General features: G+C 48.5%; 1 protein-coding gene and 2 non-coding genes across 8 annotated transcripts in view; 1 reads left to right on the top strand and 2 right to left on the bottom strand.

Annotated features, from left to right (window-relative positions):
• Window positions 1-27,476, bottom strand: part of CEMIP (cell migration inducing hyaluronidase 1) — a 172,536-nt gene that overhangs the window by 92,655 nt on the left and 52,405 nt on the right. The window contains exon 1 of one of the 6 annotated variants that reach the window (XM_063596878.1): window positions 5,957-6,240. The exons of the other annotated variants lie outside the window; for them this stretch is intronic. The gene's annotated coding sequence lies outside the window, so the exon portion shown is untranslated. Of the gene's footprint in view, window positions 1-5,956; window positions 6,241-27,476 lie in introns of those variants that run through there. 6 annotated transcript variants of the gene reach the window in all.
• Window positions 16,949-17,002, bottom strand: MIR549-2 (microRNA mir-549-2). Its single transcript, NR_163131.1, has one exon. It is a non-coding gene; the product is annotated as a microRNA mir-549-2 (primary transcript).
• MIR549-1 (microRNA mir-549-1) lies at window positions 16,951-17,004 on the top strand. The gene has a single exon (NR_163130.1). It is a non-coding gene; the product is annotated as a microRNA mir-549-1 (primary transcript).

Below are 27,476 nucleotides of genomic sequence, written 5' to 3'. Positions count from 1 at the left end.
GAGGAATGTGGAGCCTAGAGATGGAGAAAGCTAATACTTGAGCACCAAGACCCAATTATGCCTGAAGCCACTACTATCCCTGGACTTTCAATTGCATGAGCCAACAAAGTTCCTTTTTCATTTAAGCCAGTTTGAATTGTGTTTTTGACATTCACTATGGAAACAACCCTAACTAATAAGAAGCCAAAAGGAGAAGGAAAGATGAAGATTAGTTCTTTTTTTCTTTTTTTTTTGAGATGGAGTTTCGCTCTTGTTGCTCAGGCTGGAGTGCAATGGCGCAACCTTGGCTCACTGAAACCTCTGCCTCCCAGGTTCAAGGGATTCTCCTGCCTCAGCCTCCTGAGTAGCTGGGATTACAGGCATGTGCCACCACGCCCAGCTAATTTTGTATTTATTTATTTATTTTTTTTAGTAGAGACCAGGTTTCTCCATGTTGGTCAGGCTGCTCTTGAACTCCCGACCTCAGGTGATCCACCCGCCTTGGCCTCCCAAAGTGCTGGGATTACAGGCGTGAGCCACCAAGCCCAGCCAAAGGTTAATTCTTTCCAAGTCTTTTTGCTCTCATAAAGTGTTTATTTAATTAATGAGGCCTTACATTACTTTATCGGAAAAGAAGACTTATTTTCCTCAATTGTATCGTGTCCCCAAAACATGCAGTTTCCTAGAAAATGTGACCCACATTAGAAAGAATGAAAATCTTTACTACCACTAAGGTTGACGACTATTTCATGAAGGACTATGCAAGAACCACCCACCAGCCTACTCCCCACCTTATCCCAATCCATCTTCCACAGACCCACCAGCATGAATCGTGGAACATTTTTGCTTAAAATCCTCCAAGGGCTTCCCATCACATCAAGAATGAAGTCAGAGCCCTTTATCCAGCCCTGTGTGGCCTGACCCTTCTCCAGCCTCATCTCACGCCAGTCTCCACCCATGCAACATGGGCCTCTCTGTCATTTCCTTGAAGATGCCAAGCTTGATTCTGCCCCAGGGACTTTTCACATGCTGCTCCTACTGCCGGGAATGCTTTCCCTACTCCACTCACCCTCAGGTCCCAGTCTAAAGTCCTGTTCTTACAGATGCTTTTCCTACCATCTTCTTCCCATCTGAAGGTCCCTCCCTCAATACCCTTTGTAGCATCCTGGTTATTTTCTTCACACAGTTTATAATCATATATTCACTAATGAGTTTGCTTATTGTCCATTAACTTCATGACGGGAGGGATTTGGCTGTTGGTGATGCTACTCAGAGTGTGGTCAAGGGACCAGCAACATCAGCATCACCCAAGAGCCTGTTAGAAACCAGAGGTCTTGCCCCAGGCCACTGACTGGCAATCCTCAGTGACTAATGTGCACGGTGAAGTTTGCAAACTTCAACTTCTAAGGGTCCTTCCTCTGCTCTAAGACACCTTCTGCCCTCATCCTTCCCCACCGTGAAAGGAGTCAGAACTGCTAGCTTCTGTGCATCTCTTTCCATTCTCCTTCCTTTCCCCTGGGAAGCATTAATATTAACCAGTAGGGCCAAGAAACACAGAAGATGCCATGAAATTTCCTCAAAGAGCTGGGGGCCCTAGAGGGCTTACATGAGAGCCCTGAGACAGGCGTGCAGCCCATGAATGAGCCCCTTAGGCTTGGACACACAAGAGGCCAATTTGTTGGCACCTGCTGTGCCTGGAAGCCAGGCTGGAATGTCATGAGGCAGGGCCTGGCAGCAGTTCAGAGAGTGCAGCCTTCCTCCAGGGCTCCTGTTCTCAGGCTCACACAAACCCAGGAAGGGCAGAGACAGGGAATGTTTGCACAGCAGATAGACTTTCTCTACTCCTCCCTCTGCCCAGCCAGAGTGGAGTCGAAAGAGCACGCTTGATTTTAGTTCAAGTTTGGGCCAGAGTCCTTCTTTGATCTGAGAGGCTTGTCTTTTCCTGGGTTATTTATTTGTAGAAACCACTCTGGTTTCCTACTACTTCAAATACACCTACAGGAAGCCACTGGCAGGTGGGGTTCTAACGCATAGGCCTGTTTTACTGCCCTGGGTGCCACCGGCTCATTGTGATGGGATCAGTTACCTGGATCCCTGCACGCAGGTGAAATTTACAGCCCTGGGCTATAGAACAAAAGGCCCTGTTCTATGGAAGAAAATGGGTTCTGATAAAGCTAGCTGGGAGGAGAGGCCAGAAACAGGGAGTCCTAAGTTCTAGTCCTGGGAGACCTTGCAGACCTTCCCTGGGCCTCAGTATTCTCTCTGTAAAGTGAGACCCAGGAAAATGCATATTTTAGTGCTTACCCAGGGCCAGGGAGCTGTGACAGAGATATGTAAGGATGACAGTTCCTGACTGCATAATCTCAGCTTGCAATCCTGAGCTCCGGGACCCCTAACTCACCACTAGGGGACCCCAGGGTTCCACATAATCGCTTTCCCCTCCAACCCAACATTTTGCTATGAAAATTTTCAAACACACAGCCAAGTTGAAAGAATCTCACAGTGAACACTAATACAGCGCAACCTAGATGCTACCAGTAACATTTTGCTGTGTTATTGCACATCCATCTATCCATCCAGAAATCAATCTCAGTCTTTGGATGCATTTCACAGTAAATTGAAGACACCACCGTCCACATTTCCCCTTAAACACTTCAGCCTGCATATTATTAACTAGAGTTCCATATTCTTTTTTTCATCTTTTGAGGGAAATTTTACATGTAAATAAAACACACAAACCTAAAATGCACACTTGTTGAGTTTTGACAAATGCATATGTCTCTGAAACCCAGATCCCCAGGAAGGTCCAGAACATTATCATCACCCCAGAAAGTTCCCTCATCCCCTTCCCAGTCAATTCCAACAAGAGGCAACCACTCTTCTAAGTGAGAAATACCAGAAACATTCCATAGATTCACTTTGCCTCTGCTAGGACTTCATGTAAATGGAATGATCCAGTATGTAGACCTTTGTACAAGGTTTCTTTCACTCAGCATGTTTTTGGGATTCACCTACGTTGCTGTGTGTATCAGTAGATAATTTCCTAGAATGGCAAAGAAATATCCAATTGCATTAATATGTTCTACTACACAACTGCCTTACTATGACTGCTTCAGGGAACTCCAATAAAATGGGATTTGGGAGCAAAAAGAAGGCACGGGCTGGGTGCGGTGGCTCACACCTGTAATCCCAGCACTTTGAGAGGCTGAGGCAGGCAGATCTCTTGAGGACAGGAGTTCGAGACTAGCCTGGCCAACATGGCAAAACCCCGTCTCTACTAAAAACGCAAAAATTAGCCAAGTGTGGTGGCATATGCCTATGGTCCCAGCTACTTAGGAGGCCGAGACAGGAGCTGAACCCAGGAGGCAGGAGCTTGAACCCAGGAGGCAGAAGTTGCAGTAAGCCGAGATCGTGCCACTGCACTCCAGCCTGGGAACAGTGAGATTCCATCTCAAAAAAGAAAAAAAAGAAAAAGAAAAAAAAAAAGAAGGCACAACTTTGCTACCAAAATGCAGTGAGAACGAGCTGTGTTTGCCACTGTCCTTCTCCAACCCAACAAGATGCTTTGGAGGCAGGTGTCCTCGGCTCAGTTCCCAGTTCCACCACTCATCTGCTGTGTGCAAGTTCTGGTACCTCCCTGTTCTGCAGCTTCTTCATCTGAAAGATGCTGGTGACAACAGGACCTTCCTCAAACAGCAGTTTTGAGGAAGAGTGAGGTAAGCACATGTTCTATGAATGTTACTATATGTTGGTGAGGAGGAGCTTTGACTTTTATTTTTATTTATTTATTTTTTGAGATGGTGTCTCACTCTGTCTCAAAGAGCTTCAGTGCAGTGGCATGATCACATCTCACTGCAGCCTCAAACCCCTGTACTCAAGCGATCCTTCCATCTCAGCCTCCTGAGTGGCTAGGACTACAGGCACACACCACCATGCCGAGCTAATTTTTTAATTTGTTTATTCTCACTATATCATGTTGCCCAGGCTGGTCTTGAACTCCTGGACTGAAGTGACCCTCCTGCCTTGGCCTCCCAAAGGGCTGGGATTACAGGCATGAGCCACCATAGACATAGTTTGACCCCTGCATGTGCCACTTAGTGGCTCTCCAGGTCTGGGAAATTTCTGTAGGTTTTTTAAAAATAGGTATGGCTTCATTATATTTTACAACATTATCTCGTGGATTTATTTTTCTTCTTCCTGGTTTTCTCCTTTCCCTCCCCTGGACTTCCCTTTGCATTTTTAGGCTAAGATTCCTGTCCAGCTTATAAGGCTATTAAGTATCTTCTGCCTAATTGAGGTTTCGAGAGGATTCAAAGAGATAACATATACAAAATGCTTAGGAAAGCACCCGGTTTGCAGTTAACTCTCTTACATAAAAGTTGTTTTCCATTGTTAGCTGTGTTCTTCAAAAGGGCAGAGCAGAGACTGATTTGCTGAAAACAAATGTGGATGCTCAAGAAATACTTTTGAAAGAGTCTTGCCCTGAGAAGTCAGGACACCAGGCTCACAGGTCAGCCTTGCGTTCCCTGCCCTACAGATGCTGTTAAAAATGGAATTCAAGGGAGCAACTGCAAATTGCCTGAAGCATCTCCTGGGCCTTCAGCCTGGTCTCCCAGGAGCTGCAGCCCACGCTTGGTTTATAGCCAGGAGAAGTTGCCAGGCAGGGAGAAGAGCCCCCGCCTCAGGCTCTGGCTACATTTGCAGAGCTGAGCTGTGGCCCAGGATGCTGGCCTAGGTTCAGCTCTAGTCGGCCGTGTTGCCTAAGATCTTCCAGAGGCTTCAGTTGGAAAAAGTTATTCCTCGATTTTCTCCATAAAATGAGAGAAAGTGGTCCTGGCAGAGAGAGGAGGTAGCACTGTCATCTCAGGGCAGGCCTCGCTGGCTCACTGAGGGCCTGCAGAGGCCCAGGGGACAGTGCCTGGTTGGAATCTGAACACAGATCTCTCTGACTCCAGCTTGTTCCTGCCTCTGTCAGTTTGCTTCTGGGTATTACATTTGGAAGTTGTGCTTCCAGCACCTGGGTCCAAGGAATAACCTTAAAAACCATCAAGACCATGACTTGCCCCAAGGTCCCATAACAAAGGTTCAAAGCAAGGTCTCAATTCAACTCAATGCTCGTGCATCACATATTAGGTTGAACAATACAAAATCGTCCATGTCTTGATCTATAAAAGTGTCTGTTCTATGCCATTCAACCTATATGTTTATTCAGCCCTTCTTATGTATACACCATTGTCCTTAAGTCTGGGAAGTGGGGTTGTGGGAGCAGAGAGATGAGAAAACAATGCTCGCCCTTAGAGCTTTGTTCTAGAGCCCTTGGAATCTAATCTCTCTGTTTTGATCTTCTCTCTCAAGTAGTCCTACCTCTTACTATGAGATCCATGCCATTTGAATTGGGTCAATCCCCTTCTTAGGGCTTCAAAGACCACCATATTGTAAGGCTTCCCAAATCTCTGCCTTGAGCCAGGGTCTCCACTTTGTTCCAGAGCCCTCTCTGTGATCTGCCCTTTCACAAAATGGACCTCCTAGAGTCATGCTTGTTCAGCAAGATTTCTGACTCCCAGACCAAACAGACTGGACCAGAGGCACAAAGGACCAAAGCTGGGCTGATTATTTTTCTCCTGGTTCCAGTCCCTTCTTGTGGCCTGGCTTTATTCCTGCCTTTGAAGCTAGGAGACACTCCCTATGTCCTTATCATAAATCCAAACCCCATGCTTTTTCCCCCTTTCCATTTGACTAAATGTAGCTCAACTTGGTTTCTCTTACTTGGAACCAAAAGTCTTAGTTCTTCAGCTCATACATGAGTGATCTGACTTTTTTCTCCCAGGGTCTTAAATGGGCATTGGAACTCTCAGCCACAACAAACACTTTTCTGCATAGATTTCTACCCTATTCTCAATGTCTCTCCTGTGCTAACAGTACCATCTCTGGTGGCCAGGACTTTGTAAGAACAGAGGAAGTCATTCTCCTGACTCACCTGGTATCCCAGGGCTGGACAGGAGTGAGCTGTGCAGGCTTGAAGGACTCATGATGATGGTACATGTGGGTGTGGGCCACCGGGACATTTTGCCCCTCAGCTATTCAGGCGCCTATTGGGAGCTACTTTCGTGTATTTACCATTCAATCCATGTTGGAACAAAGACAAGCTGAAAATCAAATAAACGCCTTCCAGACACTTAACACTGCACACACTTGATCTTCCTCCTCCTTCAGGACTGAAAATGAGATAAGCACCACCTTACCTGGCTGTTCTCCAGGGTCCTGGCAAAAAAGAGGAAAAGGGAGGGGGTGAGACTATCCCTCAAAGTATGTTGGGACATGAAAGCAGAGGCATAAACCCTTCTTTGAATGGGAAGAAATGATATATATATATATATTTTAAACCACACTTCAGTATGAAAGAAGATGATGGCAGAGGAAATGTCAGTAAGCTGAGTCAGAATGTTTCCGATGCCATAAAAGCAAATGCTGTCTTCGATACGCAACTATTAAAAGTAACAGCAAAAATGCAATTACTTTTGCACCAACCTAGAATAATATTGTTGCTCCTACTGGTTAGTAATCGTACCTCTCCACTTAAAAAACACACACACACACACATTGGAAGTAGCCATGGAATCCAAAAAGGTTCTGATTCTGATGTAAATGTTACACTTCAAGGGCCTTCTGTGTGCCAGGTATCAGGCTATCTGCTTACTACATGGTTTAACTCCCACCACATCTCAGAGGTTAAGTGATTTGTCCAAATTCACATAATCAGCAAGTGGTACTTCTGTTCCAGGGTCCCAGTTATCAGAATTTCAAGCCACTGCATTTTCTTACTACTCTGCTGTTCCAAGGAACAAACAGTTCCATCAGAAGACAGCAGTGAACTCTCAATCAAGCACTCCTTCCTGCCCTGCAAAGTTTGCCTCCTCTCACTCTTGCTCTTGAACTCAACCTGTCCCCCTTGAAGTTCTACCCACAGTCTTCTACTTCCTCATCATCTCTTCAGTGCAGGAGGACCTCTCTATCCTGACATTCACGGTGGCCTCCTGATGGTCAGCCCATCTCCAGTCTCCTCCTCCTTCCAGTCCATCGCCTACACTGCTGCCAGGATAGTCTTTCTCAAAGGCAAATCTTGTATTTTACACCCTTCCAAAACCCGTGTTGCTGTATGAGGTCCCTCAAGAAGTGGCCCCTAGATATCTACTCAACCTCACCTGTTCTCTCGCTTCATGCCCCACGCCACCTTCTAACTTGCACTCTGGCCACGCTAGTATCACCAGATGACCCCCTGCCCACCCAATGTCCAACGTGAGCTCATGGTCTGTGCCTTTTATCACATTGCTGTTTCTGCTGGAAGGCTCTTCTCCAGCACCAATGCCTGGAGGAAATCTACTACCCATCAAGCCTTTAATAAATTTCCAAGAAGAATGAATCACTCTTTCTTCCTTATTTCCCACCTCTATTCAGCATAGGTCTCTTATTATTATAGAATTTTATTACGTGGATTTCCCATGCTAGAACATGAACTACTGCAGGGCAGGGAACCTTATTTTCTTCCCTTTTCTATCTGTGATCGAGGGCCTGGCCTAGAATAGGGATTCAGTAAAGGCTTGTTGGATGAATCACAGAATCAATGCTCAACAGATCAATGAACAAATGACTCACGTTAACTCTAAAAAGAACCTCACCTAGAGAGGGATTAGATTAGTTAGCCAATCACTGGCCACGTCCCTGTCTCCTGTTCACCCTTTGTTTGCTCCCTGGCCCTGCTGTGGAGTTGCGGTGACCCCAGGATTGTCTGCCCGCCTCCCCTCCTCTATGCCCTGCCCCTCCCCCTCCCACATAGTCACTCCAGGGACTCCCATGAGGGCTAGCACCACCCTGGCACTGGCCCCTGCCAACAGGTCCACAGGCGAATGCCTGACTCAAGCCAGACCAATGAGTTGCTTCCCAGGATCCTGGGCTTGGAGATAGAGAGAGTCTGAAGTCAGTCTCATTGCTGTGGTGAAAGTTACTCAGTACCAGTCAGCAGCCCCATCAGCTGCCCTGTTCCCTGTTGGCACTGGAGCCCTGCAGCCCTGCTTTCAGCCATCCCTGAGCCTGCCTCCCCCAAAGATGTTTCCAGAATTTCGTTTCTCAATCCTACCTTGGATTCTCTGCACCTTCACCTTCTCTGTTGGCTTGGAGCTGGGTTTCTGTCACTGACAATCCCAGAGCCCTGATGAGTAAGGGGGTGAGCTGACAGACCTGGGAGAAAACTGAGCCAGGCTATAGCTGAGTCCATGGGGATCACTGCAGTGAAAAGGAACCCCCTTCCCTCCACACCTTCAACTTTAGGGAGCAGCCAAGTCCCTAACAACATGGCTTCTCCTCACCCACCCTACAGGACATGTCTCCTTGGGAAAATAACAAGAAGATGATGGCTGGGCATGATGCCTCACACCTGTAATCCCAGCACTTTGGGTGGCCAAGGCAGGATCACTTGAAGCCAGGAGTTTGAGATCAGCCTGGCCAACATGGTGAAACCCTATCGCTACTAAAAATACAAAAAAATTAGCTAGGCATGGTGGCACATGTTTATAATCCCGGCTACTTGGGAGGCTGAGACATGAGAATCACTCGAACCTGGAAGGTGAAGGTTGCATTGAACTGAGATTGCGCTACTGCACTCCAGCCTAGGCGACAGAGTGGGACTCTATCTCAAAAAAAAGAAGATGACAATAAAGAAGCTGCCACCACTCTGTCCTTCTACACATGCCCAAAACCCCTGACTAGGAATCACTCCCCGGCCAGCTCCTGCCAAAGACACCCCTCCGACCCCTCCTATGTGCATCTCCCACCTCTCCCACCCCTGACCCTGACATTTACCTGCTCTGCCCATCCCTTGCCTGGACAGCCATAACAGCCTCCTCTCCCTGAACACCGCTTTGCCAATGGAACCTTCCCAAACACATATTCACTATGCTCCAGTCTTGTTCTAAAGCTTGCGGTGCCGCCCTCTCCCCACCACCACTGCTTACAAACTCTTGATGGCTTAGCAGAGGGTGGCCCTTACCTAACTCATTACACCTTGGGCCAACTCATCTCTAGCGTGTATCAGGCGCAGTGGGCCATGCATTGTCTCTTGGGTCATCCTTGAGCATCTCTGTCTCTCTGCCTTCACTTGCTCAGCTCCCCTGTCTCTCTGCCTTCACTTGCTCAGCTCCCCTGCCTGGAATCCCTTCCCACCCATTCGGGTATTTCACTTCCTTTAGTATATTTCAATCTGGCCTCATTTTTGAGAACCTCCCTGATAACATCAATTTGACAGCTGACTTCCTAGTTAACCTACTTGCTTACTCTCTCTCTCTCTCTCTCTGGTGGTCATTCTGCTCAACCACACAGGACATTTAGATTAAGAGTAGCCTCATCCACCTCATTTGTCCAGCACATGAGTAACTGGAACTGGGCCTAAGGAGTGAACTGGCCCAAGAACTCTCAGGTCACTGGCAGAGTTGGTAACCGATCCCACGGCGTGAAGTGGGTGAGCAAGAGGGAGGAGGCCAGGGTGACTCAGAGGTTTGTGGCTGGAGTAGAGAGTAGGCTCCTCGCCAAGGCAATGGTGAGCAGATTTCCCAGCTGGCTGGAAGTTCCTGCTGAATTGGAAATGCTTTCAGGTGGCCCGTGTAGAGGCGCAGTGGGCAGTTGCATAGGTGAGTCCGGAGATCAAGAGAGAGACATGGACTCTAGACATATTTTAAAGAGATTGGCCAGGCACAGTGGCTCATTCACCTATAATCCCAGCACTTTGGGAGGCCAAGGCAGCACTTGAGGTCAGGAGTTCGAGACCAGCCTGGCCAACATAGTGAAACCCCATCTCTACAAAAAAATAGCCAGGTGTGGTGATGCATGCCTGTAATCCCAGCTACTTGGGTGGCTGAGGTGGGAGGATCACTTTAACCTGGGAAGCAGAGGTTGCAATGAGCCAAGATAGCACCACTGCACTCCAGCCTGGGCAACAGAGCAAGGCTCTATCTCTCTCAAAAAAAAAAAAAAAAAAAATTTCTAAAGAGATCCCTGAAGCCAAGGTGTGTGTGTGTGTGTGTGTGTGTGTGTGTGTGTGTGTGTGTGTGTGTGTGTGCGCGCGCGCGCGCGCGCGCATGCGCTCATCAGAGAACACACTGACCGTGAGGAGGTTGAGGCCTGAGTTCTGGGAGTGCAGAAAAGATTCATCTGGAGTGACCCTGCAAGGTCCATTTAGCCCCTCTTAGGCAGCTGCACCCCACATTGCAGGGCTGGCCCTACTTTCAGAAGCTGGGGAAACTGGTTTCTTGGGTGCAGCTTCCTGCACCCCTTCTTTCCTCCTGGGAACCCCTTCTCATCTATGGGCAGGCAGTGCCCCAGGACATCAAGAGATGGCTTCCTTCCTTTCTTGCTGATGCTCCTTGGAAGAATAACCCCAAGAGAGATCCTCCATAAATGGGACGATGTGAACTGAACTTCAGCCCTCTCCCTAGAAATGCCAGCCACTGCATGAGTTCAAGAAGAAAAGGCCCCACAGGCTTGGGGCTTGGCCTGCTGAAGCTCTGTCCTTCCCCACAGCTTTTCCTGAGCCACAGGTCTATAAATGTATTACAAGGTGTTGAGTAGATTGTCTGAGGCCAACCCGAGGTGTCAGAGCATGGAACAGGAACAGTTGAGGGGCGGCTGTCCAGAACTAAATCTCTCATCAGTCCATTTCCCAGAACTGTGGAGCATGAGTGGCTTCCCTATAGGAAAAAGGCTGGTGGAGGCCAGGTGACGAGGCCAGATAGGAGGAGTCCATGCAGCTTGTGGAGGCCAGAATAAGAATACGCTACCTCAGCCCTTCCAGACCTCAGTCTCCTGCAGGGGTCTCTCTCAGATGTTTTTCCAGGCTTTCTGATAAATTACCCAATTTCTGTTTCATCTGGGTCATCTCCTTCTTAAAGTTCTGAAGATCATTATCTCCATTCAACCTGCCACATTTTGCTACAGAACTGTGTCCCACTCTTGAGGATAAAGTCCTCTTTGTCCCTGCAGAAGGCATTGAGGAGGAGATGCACATGCTGGAGAGCTGTGCATCGTGACTTCACCGTCTCTGGAAATCATGGAAGGAATCTCAGGAAGAGTCGAGCATCTCCACGGCTCACGGTTTCACCTTCTGCTCCTGGCTCCTCCTGGGTGGGCAGGGACACTGATTTCCATCTGCTACCTGGCCAGCAAGCATCCTGCCACCCACAGCGCCCTTCTGCACTTTGACATTCTGAAGAAACCCACGGTTTTGCCAGAATGAAAGAAGATGGTCCCAGCATCAGCCTTCTGAGCCCATGGAGTGAGGATCTATTTTCTCAGTAGCCTTGCTGGCCACCACCCTTGGTGACTAGGACCATCACACAGGCACAAATTGCAGCTCTTTGTCAAAGACATCTTGCTAGAGCAGATGAAATACCTGAAATATTGGATTCTGGGGGTCCTACTCCCAGGTGGTACAGCAGTGAAGGGACTAGATCTTTACTTTCTTCACAACATGGTCCTGAGTCGCTGCTAGAGCTGTGGTGAGCCCAGACTGCACCCCAACCCAGAAGCTTTCTGTTGGCTCACATTTGGTTTATTGATGTAATTTATTGATGCTTCCCATAAAGCCCTAAGTTCACTCCTCACTTGTTTCCAAAAGCTACATAAAGGCTGGGTGCAGCAGCTCATGCCTGCAGTTTCAACACTTTGGGAGGCCAAGGTGAGCTGATCACTTAAGGTCAGGAGTTCAAAACCAGCCTGGCCAACATGGCGAAACCCCATCTCTACTAAAAATGCAAAAATTAGCCAGGCATGATGGTGCATGCCTGTAATCCTAGCTGCTTGGGAGGCTAAGGTGGGAGGATGGCTTGAGCTGGGGAGGTCAAGGCTTTCCTATAGAGAAGCCAAGATTGTGCCACTGCACTCCAGCCTGCATGGCACAGCGAGACCCTGTCCTGCCCACCCCACCTCCAAAATAATCAAAAGCTACATAAGAACCACCTGGAGAACTAAAATACACAATTTCCTAAGTCCTTTCCTGGAGATCTTCATTCTGAACATTCTGGGATGGAACCCTGGATTTGATCTTTTAAAAACGTGCTCAGGGCTTCCAGTGCACAGCCAGAAAATGGAAACCACTGAGTAAAGCCCCCAAGTCTTGTCACCAGAACAAGTGATTATTAGGCTCTAGTATCAACAGCTGAGTTGCTGAGCCAGGAATTAGGACTTCACATTTATGCTTAGAAAGCCTCCTTTTCATTTCAGCCACCTTTGATCTTTCAGATCTTGAGCTGATCACTCAAATCCTGCCCCACCTAGTGGCATCGGGACCACCGGCAGGCAGGCCTTTCTCCCTTCCACATGGGTTTGAGAAAAGAGATGACACTGTCTCTAAGCTGCTGTTACTCATCAAGTTCACTCCTCACTAGTTTCCTGGGCAGTATCAGTACCACCCCGGTGAGAAGATGAGCTTGCACACATCCTGTTTGAACATCAGTTCCCTTGACCCAGACGGCCAAGCACATGAATAGCTGCTCCAGAGGCCTCTGACCTACAATGATGATTAGTGCAGGCTAAGCACTACTGACAGGTGATCCACCCAGCAGGTGAAGCACAGGAAAGGTTTTCCTGGGGGAGGAAAAGCCTGTCTCGGGCTATCTGGAGACCTGCAAGACAAGCATTACTGACCCAGAGAGACACGGGGGAAGAGCGCTCTGGTTGGTTGAGTGACTATAAGTGAATGAGTCAATGCATGTCCCACACGGGCCTATGTGGGTGAGTTTATGGGGATGGGGGAAACGTCCACCTCCATAATAGAAACCATCTGGGCCTGACACTGCCAAAGGGTTAGATAGAAAGTATTCCATGACTGTGCTTCCCAAGTGTCTCCCCTTCCCTCTGCCACCTGGCCCAGCCCAAAGCAAAATGGTCTGTATGGAGATTTATACTGAGGTGGGTGGGTAAAGGAAGCACCTGTTCCCTCAGCCTGGAAGTGATGTTGAGGGTGGGAGTGTATGTAGCAGAGGGCATGCTTGCCCAGAACAGGGTCAGGCTGAAGTGTCTGAGGTGGGTGTGTCAGGAGGAGTCTCCTAGATCTAGAGGATGGAGGGAGGAGGGCAGGTGCTGGAATGTCTGCTGACTTCACTAGTTGCCTTGTGTGTCTTTTTGTGACACTCCAGGGTCGAAACCATTTTCTCTGATCCCATCCAGCTCCGCCTAATGACTCGATCTAGCTCACTGACAGGATTTTCCACCTCAGTTATGGCCTGCCCACTCCATCCCAGGTCACAGCCAAAGTCACCGTGGGAAGGTTAAAGGCTGGAATGCCTGCTGTCCCAGATCCCACCACACGAAAATCAGTTCATAGAACTGTCTGTTTTCCCTGGATGAAGACCAAGGAGAAGGAGACCAGAGAAGAAGACCAGAAAACCAGAACAAAGAGGAAGGTGATGATCAGCATTTCCCATATTTTCTCAAATAGGCTCCACTGACAGGTTTTTTAGTGCCATGTTCATATACTACCTGTATCATCCACACTGTATGTAGCACCATATTTGCTCAATATATTTCTGGGTACTTTTTTTGAAATAGGGTCTCACTTTGTTGCCCAGGCTAGAATGCAGTGGTGTGATCACTGCTCACTGCAGCCTTGACCTCCCAGGCTCAAGAGATCCTCCCGCCTCAGCCTCCCAAGTAGCTAGAACCAAAGGCATGCACCACCACGCCTGGCTAAATTTTAAATTTTTTGTAAAGACAGGGTCTAGCTACATTGCCCAGGATGATCTCAAACTCTTGGGCTCAAGCAATCCTCCTGCCTTGGCTCCCAAAGTGCCATCACACCCAGCCTCAATATATTTTTGAAATGTATTCCTCCTCAGACATTAGATTCATCCCCCAATAAATAATTGTCAAATTACTGGTTATGCAGAACAATTTAGCTTTATCTATATATGTATATAGATAATATATATATATATATATCCATATATATCCATAAAATCATTTTACAAATCATTCATACTTAGGAACATCTGGATGAGCTGATTTGAAGGTCCTTCTAACACTTAAAGAATAAATGAGAAGTGGACATGGTGAGTGCTCGGTTCTGGGGCTCTGAGTCCTGCCCATGGGCACCCTGGGGCTGGGGCCATGCCCTGTTCTCCCAACCCAAGGCTGGGCCACCTGGCTTCTCTCCTGCTCCCGCTCCATGCCCCAATCTTCGCTGTGTTTCTACACAGCCTCAGGATGTTTTCAGCACCTCTGATATCTGGGCATGGCTGCCACATTGCATGCTATCTTCTGTCACTTTGGGGATGGTAGGCCCTGAAATCGGATGGGGACACAGGAAGTAGGAAGCAGCCCAATTCTGCCACAGTGGAGCTGCTGGTCAGGTCCAACTGGCTGACAAGAGCCCCAGCTGAAATGAATAGACATTCCTCTCTGAGCTGCCACAGCTCTGTGAGTCATCTGGGGGGTGGTTTTCAGGAACACAGTCCTACCATGGAGGCAATGGCCACCCAAAACCCCAGAGAAAGAGGAGTAGGGCAAAGCAGTCACCTGGCTAAATTTGGAAGAGGAGCCTGCAGCTGTTTCCACCCCCTCCTGCCCCCTCATCCTGGCATTAGTCTTTTTTTAAAAAATGGCCTTTGCTTGTCACCTGAGCATTGCCAGCTATTTTCCCCAGGACACATTAAAGCAGGGCACAGGCTGGCTGGGGGGCGCAGGCAGAGAGGCCCCGAGGCAGCTGCAGCTCATCCCAGGCAGGGGGAGGGCGCGACAGGGGTGGGGGCACACAAGCAGGAGCTCCACGCCCACTGACCAGCTGCTCCGGACACTGGGTGTGAGTGCCAGGGAGGTTGGCCCGGGGCTGTGTGGACCCACCTGAGCGATGGCTGGGTGGCAGCCTTAGTGCTCTGCCTTCCAGGGAAGTGGGGGTGCAAAGCTGGCTTCCCCAAAGCAGCCCCCATGGAGAGTGAAGGATCTGGGGCTGAGTTGAAGCAACACAAACGCGGGCTGCATTCTCAACTGGCTCTGTCACTAATTCGCCAGGAAGCCTCGGGCAATGACTGGCTGCTCCCTGCCTCAGTTTCTTCTTCTGTAAAACAAGGAGGGGTCTCATACTTTCCAAAGTGCCATGCCACCAGGATCCTAGCTATTCTCTGGAGTGAGGGGCAGACCTGTCTTTTGACACCTGGGTGGGCTGCTGGGGGCTGGGTGACAGAGCACCCAGAGGAAGAGCCTCTTCATGATCTCCTCAACACATGGTCTCCACCATGAGCTGATAGAGATGGAGGGATATGTCCAGCTCCATATAGAAACCGTCTGAGACTGACGCCACAAAAGGGTTAGAAGGAACTATTCTATGACTGTCCTTCTCAAGCATCTGTCCTTCCTTCTGCCACCTGGCCTGGCACAAAGCAAAATGGTTAGCATGGGGATATAGACTGATGTGGGTGGGTGAAGGAAGCACCTGTCCCTCACCCTGGAAGTGAGATTTCAGGGTGGGAGTGGGTGTAGCAGCCCCCCTACCCCTCCAGCCAGAACTGTCATCCATATCCTCAGCTGTCTCTGAGCAGAGGCAGTGTGTGCAGTAGAACAGGAGCTGCGTGAAGGCAGGTCTTCTTGACTGATATATTCAAAGCATCTAAACGGTGCCAGCTTCATAGTAGGTCTTCAATAAATGTTAATTGAATAAATACATGAAATGGGCAAGAAGATGGGCTCTGGAGTCAGACTAGCTCTACTCACTTGAACCAGTGACCACTGGACTGGTGAGTTACCTAATATTTCTTACCCTTAAAATAGTCACCTGAAAAGTAAGGATCATGATGGTGCCTTCCCTCATAAGGCCATCGTGGAGATTAAATAAGATACAACACCTAAGACAGTCTGGCATGTAGTGGGTTCACTGTTATCATTTATGGGGTGGTTCTACCTGGTTGTCCCACCAGCATTTTAAAGGTCACCTTGTATGGTCCAGCTCATCACCTCTCACTAGCAAGATGTTCTCTGCTGCTTCTGCTTTCAGTTGGTGACAATGTCATCCACTCAATCATCTAAACAGAAATGAGAAGTTCCTCTTGGCTCTTCCCATCCACTGACCCCTGGGACCTCCTGGAAGGTCCCTCTACAGGTCTCATGAATCCATCTCTTCCTCATTCCTGCTGCCACGACCCTTATTCTCTCTCAAACCTCAAGCCTCTCTCTAAGATCTCCAGATGTCTTCTGCACTCCAGGCCCCTCCACATCCTGGATTTCTCTCTCTCTCTCTGTCTTTTTTTTTGAGATGGAGTCTCGCTCTTGTTGCCCAGGCTGGAGTGCAATGGCACAATCACAGCTCACTGCAACCTCTGCCTCCCAGGTTCAAGCGATTCTCCTGCCTCAGCCTCCCCAGTAGCTGGAATTACAGATGCCTGCCACCACGCCCAGCTAATTTTTGTATTTTTAGTAGAGATGGGGTTTCACCATGTTGGCCAGGCTGGTCTCAAACTCCTGACCTCAGGTGATCCACCCACCTCGGCCTCCCAAAGTTCTGGGAGTACAGGTGTGAGTCACCGCACCCAACCCCGGATTTCTCTTTATCCTCAACCTTGCTGCAATCATCTGTCTGCCTCCCTCCCTTGAGAACAAAGAACGAGTCTTTGTGCTTAGTAAACATTTGTTGACTAATGAATTAGCAAACACAGAAGACCAGAGTAAAGGTCCTGGTGGGGGAGAAAGGCCAAGTAGGAGGAGAAGAAAAATGAAAGGCAGTGAGAAGTGAGAAGCTACTTTGTGCGTAATTTATTACCTTTTAATCCACCACTCTGTTTAAAAGAGAATAGGTAAAAGATGAAAAGGAAATACATATATAATATACGTACAGATGGTACCCAACGTGTTTCTATTCCAAGAGTGTGTTTCTAAGTTGACTGTTGAGAACCTGGCATCACATCTTCTGATAGACATGCAACTCAAGAATATATTGAGAGCTCATCCATAGTTGTCACTGTCTCAGATCAGTGACAACTATGGATGAGCTCTTAATATATCCCAGGCACTGTGCTAGGCATTTTCCATGCATCTTTGTATGTAATCCCCGCCAGGAATTAGTATCACCATTTACAGATGAGGAACAGAGTTGAGGGAAATTTGTGCAGCTGACTCAAGGTCTTTTGGCCAGTTAGGGAAGGCGTTGAATCTAGGTCTGTTTGATCCCAAATCTCATGCTTTCCCCATATGCAATGTTGCTATTAATTCCCAGCAATACGGCCAACTGCTCTGATTGGTCGGCCCTGGCCTCCCAGCCTTGTCATTGGCCAACACCCCCTGGAGGGAGGGCTCTGGCAGCTACCAAGGACCTGTAAGAGGGAAAGCCATGGACAGAGAAGAGAAGGAAGGAAAAAGAAAGAGCCTCCTGATAAACATACCAGGTGGACTGAACCAGCAGGAGATCAGGTTAAGGGCAAGTGGAAGTGCCTGAGAGAGAAACAAGGTCCAAATTCTAGAAGTCATATCCCTCGCCCGCTTCCCCCATGTCTGTACCAACAGAGTGGACGGGAACCAAGAAGTGGAGCAGTGCCTGCCCTTTAGGAGGAGCAGGGAAAGGATGATCCCATGCCCTTCTTGCCTGTGGACTCCAGGGTCTCTCCTAGAGCATTTTCTCCACCCCCAACCCATCACTGTCATGGGGGCCCTTTGTTTAGGTGGCCCTGGGTGTCTGAAGGCAGAGAGTAGAGGTCACTAACTGGCTGCCCAGGGACCGAGTCTGGCCTGCAGATGTGTATAGGTCGTCCAGCATAGTGTTTTAAAACATTTTTTAAATTGGGGAAGTTTCATACAAACATCTGGATTTCCAGCTTTGCTGGAAAATCTGAAGATCTGGCAACCCAGGTCCAAATTCCCACATGGCAGCCATCAGCTGGCAAAGCCACAGCTGCCCCGTTCAGCTGGGGCACAGCCTACCCCTCAGAGGACGAGATGAGAGGGGAGGGGACGCTCAAGCTGTCCCTGGCCGTGGCTCCAGGTTCCAGGATAGCAGCCTGGAGGTTTCCAAAAGCTGTGTCCTCCTCCCCTTGTGGCCAGTGAGGACAGAGAACTGCTTTGTCAGCTAATGAATGTGAGGCATGGTGGCTGCATGGTGGGAAGCCCGACAGCCTCCAAGCCTGCCTATTTCTTGACCACAAGGCTCAGTCCACTCCAGAAAGCCTGCTGGTGTTCCTAATGTAACATAAAACACCGCTGGCTTCCTGTTCTGGACCCCCTAGGACTCCCTCTCAGGCGGCAGTGGTCCCTGCACCCCAGGCTGGTGTGTTCAGGGCAACTGGGCAAACACTCGGGCGCTGCAGGGCCCAGGGCTGGCCTCCCACGCCTCGGGCCAGGGACACCCAGCAGTCCAGCAGTGTGGCCCCTGCAGCTTCCCCATGCACGGGCCTGTTTACTTCTTCAGGGAATGCTGTAGGAGCCAGGCCCACTGAGCCAGAGAGGCCATTTCAGAACCACCAGGCAGATTTTTCATTCCAACTTCAAGGAGCTTCCAGAAAACCCAAACAAACATTTAAAAACGGCTGCCTTGCCACAGTTCTGGAGGCAGCGCCAAGGAGAAAGGCATTACCCGTGGGCCAGCCGGGGTCCCTGCCAGGAAGGAGGGTCCTGACAGGCTGGGCTGGCCTGCAAGACCTGCTGCTCCAGCCAACTGGGTGTGGAGTCCCCATGAATGACTCGTCCCCACCCTCCACGCCCCGTGAGTGGAACGCGAGTGGATGGGTCATCTCTGCTCCTACTCTGTGTGGAATTCCCTCTCCTCTATCACACTTCCACATCACACTTGCCCTTCAAGACTCCTGGAGAACACTGATCCCCCGGGGTTTTCTGGGGCCACCCTCCGAGCCCCTAGGAAGCACCTTTGGACTTAGACACCCCCCTTTCCACTTTCTGCCTTCTACCAGAATTGGGTGCTTATGACTTTCTCTTCCCTGCTGGCCTGGGGGGCCCCTTAGAGGAGGAGATTCAAAAAGACTCAGCAGCTTCAAGTCCCACCCCACCTTTCCCAGCTGGGTGGCCTTGGACTTGTCACTTCTTCATTTTTACAGTTCTGTGTCCTCAGCTATAAAATGCGGTGGATAGTGCCTACCTGCTAGGGTTGTTGTGAGGGCAAGGGAAGAAAATGTGTGTGACGTGTCTAGCACTTTGCCTGGGACATAATCGAGACTGGAGGAATATTGGACAAATAAAAAGCCAGAAGAAACGACCACCTGGGAGGGTGAATTGCCCCACACATCCAGCCCTGTGCCTGTGCCCCATGCAGCCCACAGCCCACAGTCCAAGGGAGGTGGGCAGATGAAGAGGATGGAACTTTCTAATGTCCCTCTCAGCCTGCAGGGGCTCTCCTGAAGCATTTGCAATACAGCCCTGGTTAGCCACGAAGGCAAGCACAGTATTGCCTTTTCCTACTGCACAGGGCCCCGTTGCTGAAGGCCCACCCTTCTGCTGTGAGGGAGGCCAGGAGGTCTGGCCGGCTCCACTGCTGCTGAGGGTGCTGGCCCTTCTGCAGGGCCCAGTTTGCAGGGAGCCCAGGACTTTGCACTTGACTCCCTCAGAAGCTGGTGTCCACACTTCTCCCTCCCCCACTTGGGACAAGCTGCCCTTGTTTGTCTCTTTCATTCATTCTTAAGTCTGGCCTCTGTTGAAGCCACAAATTAAACACACACACACACATACACACATACACTCTCACGGCCTTGACTCCACAGCCTTCACTCCTGACTGGACCTCGTCTGAACAGAGGCTTCCTGTGCTGTGGAATGCGATTCCTGCTGGCTGAGGAGAAGTGGCTTTCAGGCCGCTGGGCAGGGGCGCCTCTTACTTCACTGAGTGTGGCTGCCACCACATCAGCAGCTTCTCCTCCTCTCCTGCTACCCCGAACACCTCAACCCCAGCCTGAGTCCCGCTGCCTCTATTTCCTGTCACCTCAGAGGGCTCAGCTGCCAACCAAGACGCCTGCGGGTGGCCTCAGCTCCTGAGTGCTGGACACCCTGTGACTTAAACCCCCTAATACCTCAGCACCAAACATGCACAGAGCGCTTTGGCTGTCCAGGGAAAGCAGGGCAGAAGCCGGGGAGCACAGATTTTGGAGCCACACAGGGTCAAATACTCAGTCTGCCCCGTCCTAGCTGAGTCACTGAAAGCAAGTTGCCCAACCTGTCTGAACCTCAGTGTGCTCGTCTGCAAAATGGGAATGCCTTCCTTATACTTCTGAAGAGAGAACATGGAAGTACTCCATGAATTTTAAAGAGCTGTGTCAATAGTGGTTGCCACTGAGTATAGGGCATTGGGATAGGTCTTGGGAATACAAAGACAAATCACACGGGGGGTTTTATCATCAAGGACCTCCTGACTAGTGAGGTGGATGAGGCGCATAGAACAACATAGAGGAAAGAGAACTTCTTAAAGGGGCCTGATGACATATCTGGGAATTTCAATCCAACCATCGTATTTGGGCAGCGGTGGGTGGTGGCATTGCACTCAGCCTTGAACCAAGGGAATGATGCAGGACCCAGGCCTGCTGAGCCAGAGAGGCCATTTCAGAACCACTAGGCAGATTTTTCATTCCAACTTCAAAGAGCTTCCAGAAAACCCAAACAAACATTTGAAAAACGGCTGCCTCGCCACAGTTCTGGAGGCAGCGCCAAGGAGAAGGGCATCACCCACGGGCCAGCAGGGTCCCTGCCAGGAAGGAGGGTCCTGACAGGCTGGGCTCACCTGCAAGACCCGTTGCTCCAGCCAACTGGGTGTGGAGTCCCTATGAATGACTCGTCCCCACCCTCTGCTTCCTGCGAGTGGAACGCGCGTGGATGGGTCATCTCCGCTCCTACTCTGCCTGGAATTCCCTCTCCTCTATCACACTTCCACATCGCAGGTCAGGGTCTGGACAAGCAGAGAGTCTGGGGCAGGGAACAGCAGCATAGAGACCTGGGGGGGCTGTTGCATACAGCACACCTGGGACAGCCAGAGGGGCAGAGTGGGAAATGCATTGGTAGGAGTCCATGGGAGAAAGGGTGTTCTCACCTAAGATGGGTAAACAAGGAAGTTGGTGTGGCCAGTGGAGGGCACAGAGGAAAGCAATGAGAGACCCCAGTCTGCGCAGGGGTGGTATTTGGGATGCAAGGTGAAACCTCCAGGTGGGGAGGGATTACTTTAGCAACTGCCCATGTCTATACCATGAGCTCAGCGGGGCAACTTTGCCCCCAACAGCTGGCGTCTTGAATGAAAAGAAATGACACTAATAATGTCCCCAAATAAATGCAAAGATGCTTGGTTCAGATGCTCTAGAATATCTGTTTACTTCCTCTTGAAGGAAGGCAGATGGGGAAAAAGGAAAATATCATCAGATAGTATTTGGAACAAGAGTTCCAGCCAACCAGTGGCAACTTCTTGGAGGCAGTCTGGTGAAGTGGCTGGAACTCTGGCATTAGAATCTGAGTTTTGACTGTATGTTTCTGGGCAACCCCTGGTTTCCTAAGCTCCAGTGACCTCTCAGGGGTGTTGTGAGGACAGACATGAGCTGGTGCCTGTGTTCTGTACCAGGTTGTCATAAAGAATGGTGTTCTTTGGGTCTTGTCATTTTGAACTCCTCTTCCAGAGGAGCCTGGGAAACCCTCTGCTTACCTGATTCTAGACTCCACCACCCATCATTTACACCCCTCCCATCTCTCTCGTTCATTCCATTTGCATATCCATCTGTCTGTCTGTCAAGCATGGAATCTGGTATGACATCACTCTCCCCCATCTGTGCGTCTCGGAGTGCTTATGAAGCAAATCATTCTGAGCAACCACAGATAACTGAGGAGGGCCTGGTAGTGCTCTGGAGTTTTAGCAACCTCATCTTCTCCTTGGCTTCAGGGCCTGTGCTGGGGGCCAGACACATCCCTTAGACCACAGTCAGCAGATGATTGCAGATAGAATAGGGATGTTGGATGTGGGTCTGTTCCCAGTGAAGGGGAGAGTGGTTCTGGGGCCAGCTCTGGTAGTTGGGAGCTAGGGACTGGGGAGAAATTAGAAATAACGTTTCCAAAATAGAACTCAAGGCAGCCAGGGGCTCAGAACATCTTCTAGGACTCCACTGCTTAGCCCTTACAATCCTATCATATTATTCTGCCTTGCTGCAAAATATCACTTATAACTTCCTACTGCTCTGGTCCTGGTAACTGCAGGGTCTTCATTTGCTGAATGCCCTGTTGGATAAAAAAATTAAAATCTGCGCGTGGAAGCTGACACCAGACCAAATTTCTGTGCGTAATAAGCAGGAGGCCTTTGGATGTGATGGAGGTAGAGGGTAAGGCTGGCAGAAAACCCAGGAGGTAAGGAGGCAGAAAACCCAGGAGGTAAGGAGGCAGAAAACCCAGGAGGAAAAGGAAAAACAAAAGAACTCATAGGATTGGCCACTATGGAAAAAGGAACTATGGAAAAGAAAAACGTTCGAGGAAGGTTTTCAAGCTGTTTTTTATGGAATGTGTGTCTCCAAGCCATCCTTCCCTGTGAGACCTTCAGCAAAATGTCTGCCATGTTCATGAATGCATTTGGTACAAGTGGACGAAAACCAGAGACAACCCGCAGGGATGCCAGACACTGGCGAAACAATTTGTTTGAAATCACTGCCTTAATTTCTCACAGAGGAAGGCATTTTTCTGCCCTTCGGAACACTGTCCTCCTCAGCCCATTAATAGCACCAGTCCTGAAAAAGATGCCTTTTCGCTCTTAGAGAAGCAGAACTGAAGGTCAAGCCAAGCTCAGCACACTTAACTCTTCAGTTTGGGCAACAGAAGGCTTTACCAGAATTTTAAGGCCAGGAAAATGCACTAACAGTGGATAGGGTGGAGAAATTTTCCAAGCACTTTTTGGTTTAAAAAGAAAAATAGAGAAAAACTGAATACAAAAAAAAAAAATCACTTCCGTCTCATCTCTAAATATACCAAGTATGAGCCACTTTTTTTTTTATGAGCAAACCAAGTTACACATGACCTATTTTGATGTTTCCCAACCAACCAAAAAACTTAACATTAAAAAAAAAAACACTTAAAAATAAACATGTAGATATTTCCATTTTCACCAAAATTTTATTATGTTTTATTTTGAAAAGAAAAATCCATGGTTCAAGTTGGGGCAAAGCTGTAATCTGTCCAGACTGTCTGTGGCAACAGTGAGGCAGAGAGAAACAGACCGTGGGAGAAGGGAGACTGTGGATGATCATAGCACCAGCCTGCAAGGTCCCTAAGAAAGAGGAAACCCCTAAGAAATCCCAGGTGCCCACAAACCCTGGACACACAGGTGAACATACACAATGTCCTCAAGGACATTTCCAATCTGTAATGAACAAAATAATATCTGTTTCCAGACTTTATGGGCACCCCGTGGATGCAGACTACGGAAAGACAGGCTGGTAGATTCCACGTGTTTGAGACAAACTGCTTCCTTCTTTGAGCCAGAAAAGCAGAGATTGGCTGCCCCTGCAGGCTGAAGGGTGGCCATGCGGGGCCCCTGCCTATCACCCAGACCCGGGACCTGACAAATATCCCAGGTGGGCAGATACTGATTGAGCTCCTACCCTGTCTTGGGCCTGGTTAGGCATTGGTGGCCCATGGGTATTCCCTTGTTTCTGCCTAGAAATTCCTACTTTGGAACTCAGCGATGGTACTACATTCTCCATGAAGCCCTTCCTGACATTCCAGGCAGAGAGGACAGTAGGAGCAAAAGCATGGTGAATTGGGGGAACTTGGAGCAGCTTCATAGGGCCAAAAGAAAAGATATATAAGATAGGAAGAAGGAGGGCAGGAGGCAGGCTGGAGCTAGCTTGCTAAACCCACTGAATGCCAAGCTAAGAAATTTGGCTGCATGCTCTCTTGCTCTCTGTCTCTTTCTCTCTCTCTCTCTCTCTCTCTCTGCAATGAGGACTCAGAATAGTTTTTAGTCCAAGAAACATAATCTCCTAAAAATGCAAACAATCCCTATTTTGAAAAATAACAACACTTGAGTAATATAAGAAGCTGCCACATGCTCTTTTTTTAAAGCAAAAAAATATTTTTTTGAAAAAGAGACAAATTTTCAAAGGCCTAAATAATGGAGAGATCCTATCTTCATGAATTGGAAGACTTAATATTGTAAATATTTGGGTTTTTTTCCAAACTGATAGGGAGAATCCCAAACAAAACCCCACTATGTTTCCCTTAATGGAAACTGACAAGGTGATTCTAGAAGTTGTGTGAAACTGCTAAGGGCCAAGAACAGTAAAGACAATCTCAAAGAACAAAGTGGGAGGCCTTAATCTCCTGGATTTCAAGACATATGCTAAAGCTAAGTCTTTAAGACAGCAGTTACAAGGATACATAATTGTATTGTTACAAGGATACATAAATGGACCAATGAAACAGAATAAAAGACAGCCACACGGATTATAGACATTTGATTTATGACAACTGTGGCTCCCCAGGGCAATAAGGAAAGAGTAATGTTTTCAATAAAAGTTGCTGAGTCAATCGAATAGCCATATTTTAAAAATGAAGCCTGACTCTACTTTTGGCCATGCAAAAAGTCAATCCCAATGTAGATGGTAGCTCTGAGTGTGAAAGACAAAAATAAAGTTTCCAGAAGAAAAGGTAGGACAGGCAAAGATGTGTAAAACAGAAATAAAAAAGGACTAACAATTTTAAAAAAGATTGGTAACTGGACTACACTAAGAACTTCTGTTCATCAAAAACACCTTTAAGAGCCCGAAAAGGCATGCTGCAGAGTGGGAGGAGATATTTGCAAAATATTTAACTGACAAAGGGTTCCTATCCAGAATACATAGAGAAATCAGTGGCTTTCAACTGGGGGTGATTTTATCCTTTTTCCAACCCCCTCAGGACATATTGCCATGTCTGGAGACATTTTTGGAGACAACTGGGAGGTGGGGGTGCTATTGGCACCTAGTGGATGAAGGCCAAGGGTGCCACTAAACACCCTAGAATGCACAGAATAGCCCACCAAAACAAAAAATCATCCAGCCCCAATTATCAATAATGCTGAAGAAGGCTGAGCACGGTGACTCACGTCTGTAATCCCAGCACTTTGGGAGGCTGAGGCAGGCGGATCACTTGAGGACACGAGTTCAAGACCAGCCTGGCCAACATGGCAAAACCCCATCTCTACTAAAAATACAAAAAATTAGCTGGGTGTGGTGATGCAAGCCTGTAATCCCAGCTACTAAGGAGGCTGAGGCAGGAGAATCACTTGAGCCTGGGAGGCAGAGATTGCAGTGAACAGAGATCATGCCACTGCACTCCAGCCTGGGTGACAGAGTGAGACTCTGTCCAAAAAAAAAAAAAAAAAAAAAAGACAGTACTGCTGCTCCTACTACAAATGATGATGAGGAGGAGGGTAGAGCCATCTTGACTGCCTCTGCCCATGCCCCCCACACAGCCCTCCAAACTGCATCTCTGATACCCAAAGGAAGGATGGGTAATGAGTTGCTTGGTTCTCAGAAAAATCACCTGTTTGGATATAACCTGATTCCTTTGGAGGAAAAAAATTTACTTCTCAGTAAATTCTGAGTTCTTACGTTTCAAAAATGAGAATTCCTTGTAAATTGAAGGAGCTGAAAAGTGAGTCTGAACCCTCAGATATGGAAAGCCTAGAGTGGCAGACCCAAGCTGAAATGCCTACAGGGGTTGGGTGCAATATCTCGGTGGGTGGAGGGGACCCAGCAAACTGGAGGGCCCATGCCCTGTCTACAGGGGCAGCCACTGCTCAGGCCACGTCTTGCTGGGTCCCCGAATTTCCCAAGAGAAGTGAGAGATTGGCATGTTGGTTTTAAAACGTGTCTGCATTCTTTGATAGTCCTTCCATAAAAAAGTGGGGTCTAATTCCCCTGTCTGTGCATATGGACTAACTTTAATGACTGACTTCTAATCACCAGAATGGAGCAGAAGTGTAACTTCCAAAAGTCGTTTAGAAAAATGATGTGCCTTCCACTGGGGTCTCTCTCTCTCTCTCTGTGGACTTTCACCATTGGAACACAGCCAACATGCTGTGAGAAAGCCACATGGAAAGGCCACTGTAGCCCCTGGGGAGGTTTCGGTTGAGAGCCAGCATCAGCTGCCAGGCATGTGAGTGAGTGAGCCTCAGATGCTTCCAGCCCCAGCCTCTCAACTGATGCAGAACAGAGACAAGTTGGCTCTGTCCACATCACAGATTTGAGAAACAGATAAATGTCACTGTTCTTTAAAATCACTGAGTTTTGAGAAAGTTAAGCCTTAAGAGATACCTGGAATATCTGGATTTTAATGTGAATTTTCCAGATTTTTAAAAGACTGCATGGGCTGAACAAAACAACTGCAGGCCAGATCTGACTCATGAGCTGCCACTTTGATACCCTGGGTTAATGGACATATTAACTGCCTCCAGCTTCCAAAGTGGCAAATCCTGACATGTATGAGTGTCTCAGTGAGACCCCCAAAACTCATTCCGATCTAATTCAAATGCACAACATGCACTCATTTGAAACATCAAAATGAGAGCTGGGAGTGAATCCTGCTGATTCGCAAATCTACAGTTTTGACCAACTTTTGGACCAAACAGGTCACAAGCAAGTCCCACCAATTGGAACTAGCAATGCCCTAGAGTCTGTCTGTTTCTCTTACACACACACACACACACACACACACACACACACACACACACACACACACACACACAGTTTATTTTAAACCAAAGCTCCAGAAACCTGAAGTCCTGTCTGTATAGTAACATATAGGCAACATAGATCAAAGAGTGAATTACTTTTAGCCATGGCTGTAGCAATATAAATTCACACCCACTGAAATGTTGCTAAATATGGAAAGTGCAAAATTTTCAAACCAGATTTTGCAAAACAAAAGCAGGCCAGCCGACTTGGAAGGGTGCTTCCTGCATGGTGTATGCCAGGCATCCTAGAAGCTTCTACAAACACATTCTTGTCTTTTATGACCAGAACAGGTGATACTTAAAACAGTATCCATCTGAATGACAATAGATGGGAAATGTTTGCAACAGGTTCTTTCTATCTCGGTCTCTTCCTCACTGTCACTCCTTTTGGAAATCCACCTTTCCCCTGCAGCTCCATTTGTACACAGATCAACGTGAGGAAGGCCAGGGAGAAGGAATTTGGCACTAACACCCTTGAATGAGCCCAGTGGCCAGCAGCTGCACCCAGAGTCCCTCTGACAAGAAAGACAACAAGCTGTGACTTGTGGTCACCTGACCTTCACCACCACAGTTGCCCAGCATGAACCCCTCTGGACACACAGAGCTGCAGGTCTCTGTAAGGAGATACAGTTGGAACCTGGATACTCCAGCTGGGGCTTTGGAGTCATCTGGAATGCTCACCGGTGCCCTGTATTCACTATCTCCACGTGGGACCCAATTCAGAGAGGCTGGTCTTTCCCTACCCATTGGCTTGCTGCTTGACTCTGAAAGTAGCATGATTAGCCCAGGTCACAGGT

This window comes from Pan paniscus, chromosome 16 (assembly GCF_029289425.2).
Source record: "Pan paniscus chromosome 16, NHGRI_mPanPan1-v2.0_pri, whole genome shotgun sequence".
NCBI classification, from domain to species: domain Eukaryota; kingdom Metazoa; phylum Chordata; class Mammalia; order Primates; family Hominidae; genus Pan; species Pan paniscus.
The sequence above is the reverse complement of the archived record's forward strand: the minus strand, read 5'-3'. Positions and strand labels throughout refer to the sequence as shown.